This window comes from Sus scrofa, chromosome 13 (assembly GCF_000003025.6).
Source record: "Sus scrofa isolate TJ Tabasco breed Duroc chromosome 13, Sscrofa11.1, whole genome shotgun sequence".
Taxonomy (NCBI): domain Eukaryota; kingdom Metazoa; phylum Chordata; class Mammalia; order Artiodactyla; family Suidae; genus Sus; species Sus scrofa.
The window spans coordinates 162,098,483-162,110,614 of record NC_010455.5 but is presented as its reverse complement, the minus strand read 5'-3'; positions in this window follow the sequence as shown (position 1 = coordinate 162,110,614).

Below are 12,132 nucleotides of genomic sequence, written 5' to 3'. Positions count from 1 at the left end.
CTTTGTCTCTGGGTGAGATTAGATGTGGCTGTGTTCCTAGGGTGTCTTTAGGCAGCCTGTTTGCTGATGGGTGGGGCTGTGTTTCTACCTGGATTATCATTTGGCCTGGGGGTTCTCAGAGTTGAAGGGTGGGGCAAGGTTTTCCCAAAATGGCCACCTCTAGAAGAACATATGCTGATGAACATTCCTGAGCTTTGCCTTTGATGCCCTTCCCCCACAATGATCCACAGTCAACCCCGGTTTTCCCAGGAGAGACTCCAAGAACTATAGTTAGGACTGATCCACGTTACTATGGAGCCTCTGCTTTGCCCTGGGACCCCATGCACATGAAATCCTGTGTGTGCCTTTCAAGAATGGGTTCTCCAATTCTCCCAGTCACATGGAGCTCCTGTGCATAAGCCCCTCTGGACTTCAATGCCAGATGCTCTGGCGGCTATTTCTCCCAATGCCAGATTCCCAGGCCTGAGGACCCAACGTGGAGCTGAGAAGTCTCACTCCTGTAGGTGAGTCCCTATGACACAGTCACTTTCCAGGATTTGGGCTGCCCAGCCAGCAGGTATGGTGTTGCTTATATTGTGTAATGCCCCCTCCTACCTCTTGATGTGGCCTCCTCTTTGACTTCTAGACTAGGATATCTTTGGGTGAAGGTTATTTAGCATTTGGTTATAATTTTGTTGTATTTATGAGAGAAGGTGAGCTTCAGTCCTTTTATTCCACCATCTTAAACATGTATCTGAAATAGAATCTGCATTTTAAGAAATTTCCACGAGAGTCATAGGCATTAAAATTTGGAAAGCACTCATCTGGGCCACTTCTCACTGATGTCCTTGGTCTTTTTTTTTCTTTGCTTCACGCTTGATCTTTGCTTAGTAAGATTTCTCATCAATTTTTAGCTTAAAGTTGGAAGTTTGATATAAGTTTGGAATGTGAGGTTAAGAGTGCATGAGGAAGAAAATTTTTATTGGGATTGGTTCCTTAAGAGAATCTAGGATTTTTGGCCTCATTAAAATCATGTATGATTAGAGGAGGGGGCTCTAATTTGGAGAAGCAACAGGATATAAGTCTCACCTACTCACACAAATACATTGAAAATACAGCTACATGTGGAAAATTTGTGAAAAATTGACAAAAGACCTCAAGATTATGATAGAACAAGAAAAGCATTAAAAAACCAGAGAGGACATAAGAAAGAAGAAGAACTAGAGAAAAAGAAGTGAAAGGAAATGAGATGGGACCTACTCTTCCAGGAGGGAGCTGGAAAGAGTAATATCTCCTGCAGCCCAAGAAGTTGTCCCTCCAGTGAGATCAGCCAAGAATTGAGGAGGAACTCTAGACAAATGTTGTGAAGTAGTTAAAAAGGAGACAGTTCTCCACAAATGGTCACTGCTATGGGCAATGGGCAACCATAGTGAGGTGGGTGCCAGAAGGTGTTTGGAACTAAAATTTTGGCCTTAGATATCAGACCCAAAGAGGGAGTTGGGGCCAGCTATGTGGGATAAAACAAGGTTGGCTGGAAACAGCCTGGAGAACTAGAACAGAGGGAAACCACAATGGAGAGCATCCAAGTAGAGGAAACGTAGTTGGGCTTAGAGACTAGATGGCATTGTTTTGGGGTGTTAGGAGGAAGGGTTGGGATACACCACTACAGCCATGTTCCCTACACTCACTTTCTCAAGCTGCAGGATATTCTCTGCTTCAGCTTGGGGAACCACTTGGCAGTAGAGCTGCCTAGCAATAGATGGGAAGCAGCCACATATAGAGGGCTATAGACTTCTTGGAGCAGGTGGAATAACTACCTAGGGGAATAACACATGTTCCTGGTGCCTGCTGGTGGCCCCCATGCTAGTGGAGCCCAATCTGCACCAGGAGAGCTCCCAGTGGTGATGTCCATTCCCCAAGAGATCAGGGAAACACAGGTGTCTCAGCTCCACCCAGAGAATCTGCAGAGGCTCATGCCAGCAGTGACTGATCAGTGTCAGAAGAGCTGCTGGTGGTAGCAACCATTCCCATAAAAGGGATGCCAGTGCACACCCCCTGACAGAGCTGTGGGCTGCCCATCTGGGGAAAAGTACAAGATACAGGACCCTTGCCAGTGGCCATGTGAAGGCCCATGTCAGTGGCACTTGTTCTACACCAAGGAAGCTGGGTGAGGCCCATTAATCCACATTCCAATCAGCAGGACTACGGAGGGCATTCCTAGCAGCAGAAAGACAGGGGAAGGAATGCCATAGATACACATGCTTCAGCTACAGTGACAGCCTTTTAGCAACAGTTAGGGAGAATCCTCTGACATTTGTGCCTTTAGAGAGAAAATACTAGAGTGGCCAAGCAAGGGGAATGCTGACAGAACAGTAGCACCTGCTCCTATACCTACAGAGAGCAGTCCTTAGCACCTTCTCAGAAAAGGGAGGGGCAGCGGGAGAAACTGCTGACATTGCAAGCTATGAAAAATAGCCCTCAAAGCTACCTGATAGTGTGGAGAGATACTGCAACCCCTGTGAGCTACAAAAGCAATCCTGTGAATGGTGAAACACTGCCCCCTGACTCACAGACTGTATCCCTTGCAACTACCCAGCTATAGGAGAAGTGTGATACTGATGCTCCTGGCACGTTCTCTGGGTACATGTGAATGGTTACCGCCCCTGAGAACTCCAGGACTGGGCACCTGCTTTGACTTCTATATACTAACTGACAGGCAATGATAAACACAAAGGAGGCCACTATAAGAGGACAAAGAACCAGCTTTCAGACAAAGGAACAAGACACAAAAAACACAAAAAACACTAAATGATGAGGACATAGGCAACTTACCTGAAAAAGAGTTCAGAGTAATGATTGTACAGATGATCCAAGATCTTGGAAAAAGAATGGAGACACAGATGTAAATCTTGAAAGAAATGTTTACCAAAGAGCTAGAGGATTTAAAGAGCAAGATGAAGAGCACAATGCATAAAATGAAAAACAATCTAGATGAAACCAATAGCAGGTTAATGGGGGCAGAAGAACAAATCACTGAGGTAGAATACAGAGTGGTGGAAATCACTGCTACAGAAAAGATATAGAAAAAAAGAATGAAAAATATGGGGAGAGTCTAAGAGACCTCTGGGACAACATTAAATGTACCAACATTCTGCATCACAGGGGTTCAAGAAGGGGATGAGAGAGAGAAAGGGCTAGAGAAATTATTTGAAGAGATTATAATTGAAATTTTCCCAAATATGGGAAAGGAAACACTTACTCAAGTGGAAGAAGCACAGAGAATTCCATAGAAAATAAATCCAAAGAAATACAGCAAAACACATACTAATCGAACTGACAAAAATTAAGTTCAAAGAAAAAGATTAAGGGTCACAAGGGAGAAGCAATGAATCAGATATAAGGGAATCCCCATAAGGATAACAGGTGATCTTAGAGCAGAAACTGTACAAGGCAAAAGGGAGTGAAAAATATATTTGAAGTGATGATGAGGAGGAACCTAGAACCAAGAATACTCTAAAGAATAAAGCTCTCATTCAGATTTGATGGAGAGATCAAAAACTTTACTGACAAGCCAAAGCTAAGGAAATTCAGCACCTCCAAACCAGCTCTACATCAACTACTAAAGGAACTTCTCTAAGCAGAAAAGGAAAAGCCACAAATAGAAACAAGAATATTACAAATGAAAAACCTCAGTAGTAAAGGCAAATATAATACAAAAGTAGGAAATGTCCCATTGACAAATATGGTATCTAAACTAGCAAGCATGAGAAGAGAGAACAAATGCAGAACATTGAAAATACATTTGAAATTAAGAGACCAGCAAGCAGAAACATTCTGCACACATACAGGTGGGCATATAAAAGTGTAACGGGAACCACAAATCAAATAACTATACTGCAAATACATATAAAAAGAAGAAAGAAGCTAAACATAATACTAAATAAGGTCAGCAAATCAAAAGAAAAGACAAGAAAAAAAAGGAAGAAAAAAGACCCAAAATAGCAATGCCCCCCAAAATTAGGTAAATGACAATAAGTACATACTTATTCAAAATGACATAAATGGATTAAATGCTCCAACTTAAAAAAAACTGGCTGAATGGATTCAAAAACAAGACCTATAAATATTGTGAATGAGACCCACTTGAAATCTAAGGACACATACAGAATTAAATTGAGGGGATGGAAGTATATACTGCATGCAAATGGCAATTATAGAAAAGCAGGAGTAGCATTACTCATATTAGACAAAATAGATTTTATAATAAAGAAGGTCAGAAGTGACCAAGAAGGAAATTGCATAATGATCAAAGGATTGAGACAACAAGAAGAAATAATGATTTTAAATATATCTGCACCCAACATAGGAGCAGCACAACATATAAGGCAACTACTAACAGCCATAAAACAGGAAGTTAACAGTAACACAATACTAGTGGAGATGTTAACACCCAAGTTAAAGCAATGAACAGATCATCAAGACAGAAAATCAACAAGGAAACACAGGCCTTAAATGATACATGAGACCAAACTGATAGCTATAGAACTTTTCACCCCAAAGCAGCAGAATATACTTTTCTCTCAAGGGCACATGTAACATTCTCAAAGATAGATCACATCTTGGGCCATAGGTCAAGCCTTGGTAAATTTACAAAATTGAAATTATTTCAAGCATTTTCTGTGATCACAATGCTATGAGACGAGATGTCAACTGCAAGAAAAATACAGCAAAAAACACAAACCCTTGGAAGCTGAGGAATTTACTAATAACCAATGAAATCAAAGAGGAAATTAAAAGATACATAGACATAAAATGACATACATAAAATCAATACATAGACATAATACATAATATATAAACAAATACATAAAACACATAAATAATACAAAACACATAAAATTAAATACACAGACATAAAATGACAATGAAGATACAACAACCCAAAATGTATAAGACGCAGCAAAAGCAGTTCTGAGAGGGAAGTTTATATCAATACAATCTTATCTCAGGAAAGTAAAAAAAAAACCTCAAGTAAATAACCTAACTTACACCTTAAACATCTAGATAAGGAAGAAGAGACAAAGCCCAAAATTAGTAGAAAGAAAGAAATCATAAAGATTAGAGCAGATATTTATAACATAGAGACAAAGAAAACAATTGAGAAGATCAATAAAGCCAGATGTTGGTTCTTTGAAAAGATCAACAAAATTGATAAACCTTTAGCCAGACTCATCAAGAAAAAAAGGGAGAGAGTTCAAATAGATAAAGTTAGAAATGAAAAAGAAATTACAATGGACACTGCAGAAATAAAAAGGATCACAAGAGACTACTGTAAGCAACTGTATGACAATAAAATTGATGAACTAGAAGAAATAGGCAAATTCTTACAAAGGTGAAACCCACCAAGACTGAACCGGAAAGAAATAGCAAGTGCTAAATTGCTAAATCGCAAGTGCTAAAATTGAAACTATGATTAAAAAACTTCCCCCATCTGAGGAGATGTTCATTTGTGCTGGATATTAGATTCCAGTTATAAGTGATATCATATGGTATTTGTCTTTGTCTTTCTGGCTCATTTCACTCAGTATGAGATTCTCTAGTTCCATCCATGTTGCTGCAAATGGCATGATGTCATCCTTTTTTATGACCTAGAATAGATTTACAAGGAGATCCCGCTGAATAGCATTGAGAACTATGTCTAGATACTCATGTTGCAACAGAAGAAATGGTGGGGGAAAAACTGTAATTGTATACATGTAAGGATAACCTGACCCCCTTGCTGTACAGTGGGAAAATAAAAACAAAACAAAACAAAACAAAACAAAACAAAAAAAAACTTCCCCCAAACACAAGTCCAGGACCTGATGGCTTCACTACTGAGTTCTACCAAACATTCAGCGAAAAGTTAACACCTCTTCTTCTGAAACTTATCCAGAAAATTGCAGAGAAAGGAACACCCCCAAGCTCATTCTATGAAGCCACATTACTCTGATATCAAAATCAGACAAAGATACCACAAAAAAGAAAATTACAGGTCAATATCAGTGGTTAAGGTAGATGCACAAATCCTCAAAAAATATTAGCAAACCACATACAAATATACATTAAAATATCATATACCATGATCAAGTAGGATTTATCCAAGGGATGCAAGGATCCTTCAATATTCACAAATCTATCGATGTGATACAGAAGAACTTTAACCTCCAAAAGGGCAAGAAACCCTTGACATAACTGGGTAGAACAAAAGAAAAAAAAGAAAAGAGAGAGAGAGAGAAAAGGAATGAGGACAGGGCTAGCATTCATGAGAAGGAGCTGTGACAGAGAAAAGGAACCCACACACTGGAAAGACACCTCACCAGAGGGGGGGTCAGTCAAGATAGAGGACCTCAACATCACCAAGAAATGTACAGCAGTTGGACTGTGGAGAGCAAAGCAGAATGAGAAACATACAGATCATCTGCACTACCGACCTGGATACCACAGTCTGATATGCTCTGGTGGGGCTTGGCACAGACTCAGGCTCTGGAGGTCAGTGCCAGGGAAAGAACTAGGATTGGGTGCGTGGAGACAGCCTGAGGAGCTATGGAGTAGTGTGCCACAGACTGGGGTATGGTGTGCTATGGGCTGGGGAGCGAATGCCACAGCAGAGGGAACTAGGAGGAGGTCTGGGCCTTCAGAAGAAGCAAGCCACCATTGTTGGGGAAGGTGAGGCGAGGAGGAACAGACTGACATAGGAATCTCCCTGTGTATGCATGGGCTCTCAGAGGGTGGGGCACTTCTGGGACAGGCTATGAGTGGCAGAGGCCACTTGCTCAAGCTATAGGGGACCAGGCACTTCTTGTATGGGCTACAGGTGGCTGGGCACCTCTTACTAGGGCTATAGGCAGTGGTGGGCTAAGTGTGATGTGGTGCTCCTTAGCAATCTACAGGTGGCAGGGACAAACCATAGCAATCATCTCAGACACCAGAGGGAGGTGCAGCCTGCTGCCAGTAGGGGTCTGTGAAGGGGCTCTAACTTCATCCCTAGTCACCTCAGAGGTCGCAAAAAAGAAGGCATTGCTACAGAGCACCAGCTATTGTTGCTCTCACTCCCATGGGAACACACCCACCCTGCTGCTGCTTCTGCCACTGTCAAATGCTCTGGGCAACACCCAGACATTTGATCAGTGTCCCTTCCCAGCACCCTAAAACTAGAAGCAGTCTCTGCATCAACTCCTGCATGAGCTAAGTAGGACAAGGTGCTTCTTGCATGGTCTACAGGTATTGGCGGCAGACTATTGCTGTTATCCCTGACTCCAGAGATGGGCATGGCTCACCACCCTAGAGATTCATGAACAAGTAACACTTGCAGCTCCCAATCACCTCAGAAGGCAACACAGAGGAGGACATTGTGACTGAACAGAGCCTGTTGTTTCTCTCACTCTCCTGGGAACACACCAGCCCTGCTGCTGCCACTGCCAAACACAGCAGGAAGTACCCACATGCCTGATCACTGTCACTTCCCTGGACCCTGCAGCGAGAAACAGACTGTGCAGAACCTCCTGTGTGGGTTAAGCAGCATAGGGTACTTCCTGTGTGGTCTACAGATGGTGGTGGGAAACCATAGCACTTATCTCTGACTCCAGAGGTGGGCATGGCCCAGCACCACTAGAGGCCCCAGTAACCTCAGAGGGCACCACACAGGAGGGCACTGTGACTGAACTCCACTTATTGTTGCTCTCACACCACTGCTGCTGCCATTTCTACATGCTATGGGCACTTCCTAAATCAGCTGAAGGCTCATTACCACTTCCCAGGGCCCTGCAACTAGGAGTAGAGTGTGCCATCTTCCTTCAGGTCCTGCTGTCAAGAGCCCAGTAACTAGGCACTGACTACTAGCCCTACACATTGCCTCCTTGCCCCTTGGAACAAACTCAGCACCCTGGGGTAAGAGCCTGCTGACACTGAAGAAAGAGATAACAAATGTCCAAACTTCCATGCCAAAAATAAATAGTAACCCCACACAAAATACAAAGGGGTGCACCTGCATAGAAGAAGTCATCCAAGCCTATAGTTAGGCTTCCCTAAACTCACAGAAAAAGAAAAACATAAGAAACATGAAGAAGCTCAGGAACAATTTCCAGTTAAAAGAAGAGGATAATTCACTTGAAGCAACAAACAATGAAACAGACTTCTGCAGACTTCTGCAGTCTAGCATGCATGAGAGGGAGCTGTGAAAGAGAAAAGGTACCCATACCCTTGGAAGAAGAAAGAAGAAGAAGAAGGAGAAGGAGAAGGAGGAGAGGGAGAGGGAGAGGGAGAGGGAGAAGGAGAAGAAGAGGAAGAGGAGGAAGAAGAGAAGGAGGAGGAGGAAGAGGAAGAAGAGGAAGAGGAAGAGGAAGAAGAACAGAAGCAGAAGAAGAAAATAAAAAGAAGCAGAAGAAGAAGAAGGGATTGAAAAGATATTTGATGAAATTATGTCTGAAAACTTTCCAAATCTAAAGGAAACAGATATCAAGATACAGGAAGCACAGAGGACCCCAAACAGGTCACATGAGGTCATATAATAAAAATGGCAAAAGTTAAACAGAGGATTCTAAAGGCAGCAAGAGATAGACAAAGCATTATTTAAAAGGGAACCCCAATAATGCTATCAGCTGATTTCTCTACAGAAACACTATAGGCCAGAAGAGAGTGGCAGGATATATTCAAAATGGAAAAAATTTGTAGCCTAGAATACTCTACCCAGCAAGGATATATGTGAAAGTAGACAGAGAAATGAAGACTTTCTCCAACAAACAAAAGCTAAAAGAGTACTGCAATATGAATCCCATTCTAAAAGAAATAATAAGGGATTCTCTAAATTAAAAAAAAAGGTAAGAAGACATAGGATGGAGAAAATCACAATTGGAAAGCAATCACTTAAATAAGACATCATATAGGACTCAAAGGCCAAAACGACAAGACAAAACAAAACAAAAAACCCAGTAAAAATGATGATAAACACAAGAAACAGCAAAAGGCCAAACATGAAGATGTTAAGAAATGACTTCGAAATCATAGAATGTGGGGAAAAAAATAAGCAAGTATAGACTCTTTTTTTAAATAATGTGTTTGAGCCTATATGACTATCAGGTTAAAGCAAGAAGATATAGGAAAGGGATAACATACTTAAAAAACAGGGCAGCCACATACCAAACCTTACATGCACAAAAACTAAAGAGACAAGTACACAAGCACAAAATAAGTGGAAATCAGACAACCAAAGAAAAAAAAAGAGGAGTTCCCATCATGGCGCAGTGGTTAACGATCCGACTAGGAACCATGAGGTTGCGGGTTCGGTCCCTGCCCTTGCTCAGTGGGTTAACGATCCGGCGTTGCCCTGAGCTGTGGTGTAGGTTGCAGACGCGGCTCAGATCCCACGTTGCTGTGGCTCTGGCGTAGGCTGGTGGCTACAGCTCCGATTCGACCCCTAGCCTGGGAACCTCCATATGCCGCGGGAGCAGCCCAAGAAATAGCAAAAAGACAAAAAAAAAAAAAAAAAAAAAGAGGAATGGAACAAAGGAGAAACAGAGAATCAACTGAAAAACAAGGTTTAAATTGTCAATAAATACATATTTATCAATAATTACCTTAAATGTCAAGGGACTGAATGCTCCAATCAAAAGACATAGAGTGCCAGAATGGATAAAAAATAAAATCTTACAATTTGCTGTCTGCAAGAGACTCACCTTAGGGCCAAGTACACATATAAATCAAAAGAGAGAGGATGGGAAAAGTTATTTCATGCCAATGGACAAGACAGGAAAGTAGGAGTTATAATACTCATATCATACAAAATAGACTTTAAAACAAAGGCCATAAAGAAAGACAAAGCAGAACACTAATGGTAAAAGCATTTTTTAAAGAAGAGGATATTACAATTGTCAATATATATGCCCCTAAAATAGGAGCACTGAGATATACACAAATACTAGCAGACATAAAAGGAGAAATTGATGGGGATACAATATTAGTAGGAGAATTTAACACTCTACTCACATCAATGGACAGGTCCTCTAGACAGAAAATCAATAAGGCAAGAGATCCTAAATTACACAATAGAAAAGTTAGACTTAATTAACATTTTCAGAACAGTAAATCCACAAAAATCATGATATACATTCTTTTCAAGTGCACATCAAACAGTCTCAAGGATGGATCACATACTGGGTCACAAAACTAATCTCAACAAATTTAAAAGTACAGAAATTATTTCAAGTATCCTCTCTGACAACAAAGGCATGAAACAAAAAATCAACCACAGGAAAAGAAATGAGAAAAAGAACTAACTAGATTGAGACTAATCAATCTGGTATTGAGAAACCAATGGGTCAATGAGGAAATCAAGAAGGAAATTAAAAAATACCTCAAGACAAATGATAATGAAGATGCAACCATTCAAAATCTATGGGATGCTGTGAAAGCAGTGTTTAGAGGGAAATTCACACGATATAGGCCTTCTTCAAATAAGAAGAAAAATCTCAAATTGACAACTTAATCCACCACCTAAATGAATTAGAAAAAGAAAAACATAAAAAACCCTAAAGTCAGCAGAAGTAATGAAATCAGAAAGATTAGAGAGGAAATCAATAAAACAGAGATTCAAAAAACAATAGAAAGAATCATTAAAACTAAGAGATGGTTCTTTAAAAAGGTAAACAAAATTGATAAACCTATGGAAAGTCTCACTAAAAAGAGAAGAGAAAAGACAGAAATAAACAAAATAAGAAATAAAAAAGGGGGAAATCAAAATGGATATTGCAGAAATACCAAAAACCATAAGAGAATATTATGAACAATTATATGCCAACAAATTTGACAATCTGGAAGAAATCAACAACTTTCTAGAGACAGCCTGCTAAAACTGAATCAAGAAGAAATCGATCAACTGAACAGACCAATCACTAGAAATGAAATTGAATATGTCATAAAAACACTCCCTACAAATAAAAGCCCAGGACCAGATGGCTTTACAGGCGAATTCTACCAAACATACAAAGAGGAACATATAAATATCCTCCTAAAACTTTTTGAAAAGAGTGAAGAAGAGGGAACTCTCCCAAAGACATTCTACCACCCCAATTCCAAAACCAGACAAAGATACCACCAAAAAAGAAAAGTATCAGCCAATATCTTTGATATAGATGCAAACATTCTCAACAAAATTTTAGCCAACCAAACCCAGCAACAAATCAAAAAGATCATATATCATGACCAGGTGGGGTTCATCCCATGTGCACAAGGATGGTTCAATGTAATGCAAGTCAATCAATGTCATACACCACATTAACAAAAGAAAAGTCAAAACTAGATGATCATCTCAATAGATGCAGAAAAAGCATTTGACAGTCCAACATCCCTTCATGATAAAAACTCTTACCAAAGTGGGTATAGAGTGAGAACATACCTTATCATAATAAAAGCCATTTATGACAAACACAGAGCAAATATAGTACTCAATGGAGAAAAACTGAAATACTTCCCACTAAAATCTAGAACAAGACAAGGATTCCCATTCTCACCACTGTTATTCAACACAGTATTGGAAGTCCTATTCACAGCAATCAGATAAACAAAAATAAAAAGTATGAAAATTGGAAGAGAAGAGGTAAAATTGTCATTGTATGCAGAAGACATGATACTATATATAGAAAACCCTAAGGCCTCAAACCCACAATTACTTGAACTGATCAACAAATTCAGCAAAGTAGCAGGATATAAGATTAACATTCAGAAATCAGTCACATTTCTGTACATTAAAAATGAAATATTAGAAAAGGATTACAAAAATACATTTTAAAACTGCACCCCCAAAAAATCAAATATCTGGGAATAAACCTGACCAAGGAGGGGAAAGACTTATATGCTGAGAACTATAAAACATTAATCAAGGAAATTAAAGAGGATCCAAAGACATGGAAAGATATTCCATGCTCATGGATTGGAAGAATTAATATTGTAAAAATGGCCATACTACCCAAAGCAATCTACAGATTCAATGCAATCTCTATAAAATTACTCATGACATTTTTCACAGAACTAGAACAAACAATCCAAAAATTTATATGGAGCCACAAAGACCCAGAATTGCCAAAACAATCCTGAGGGAAAAAAAAACAAGCAAGAGGC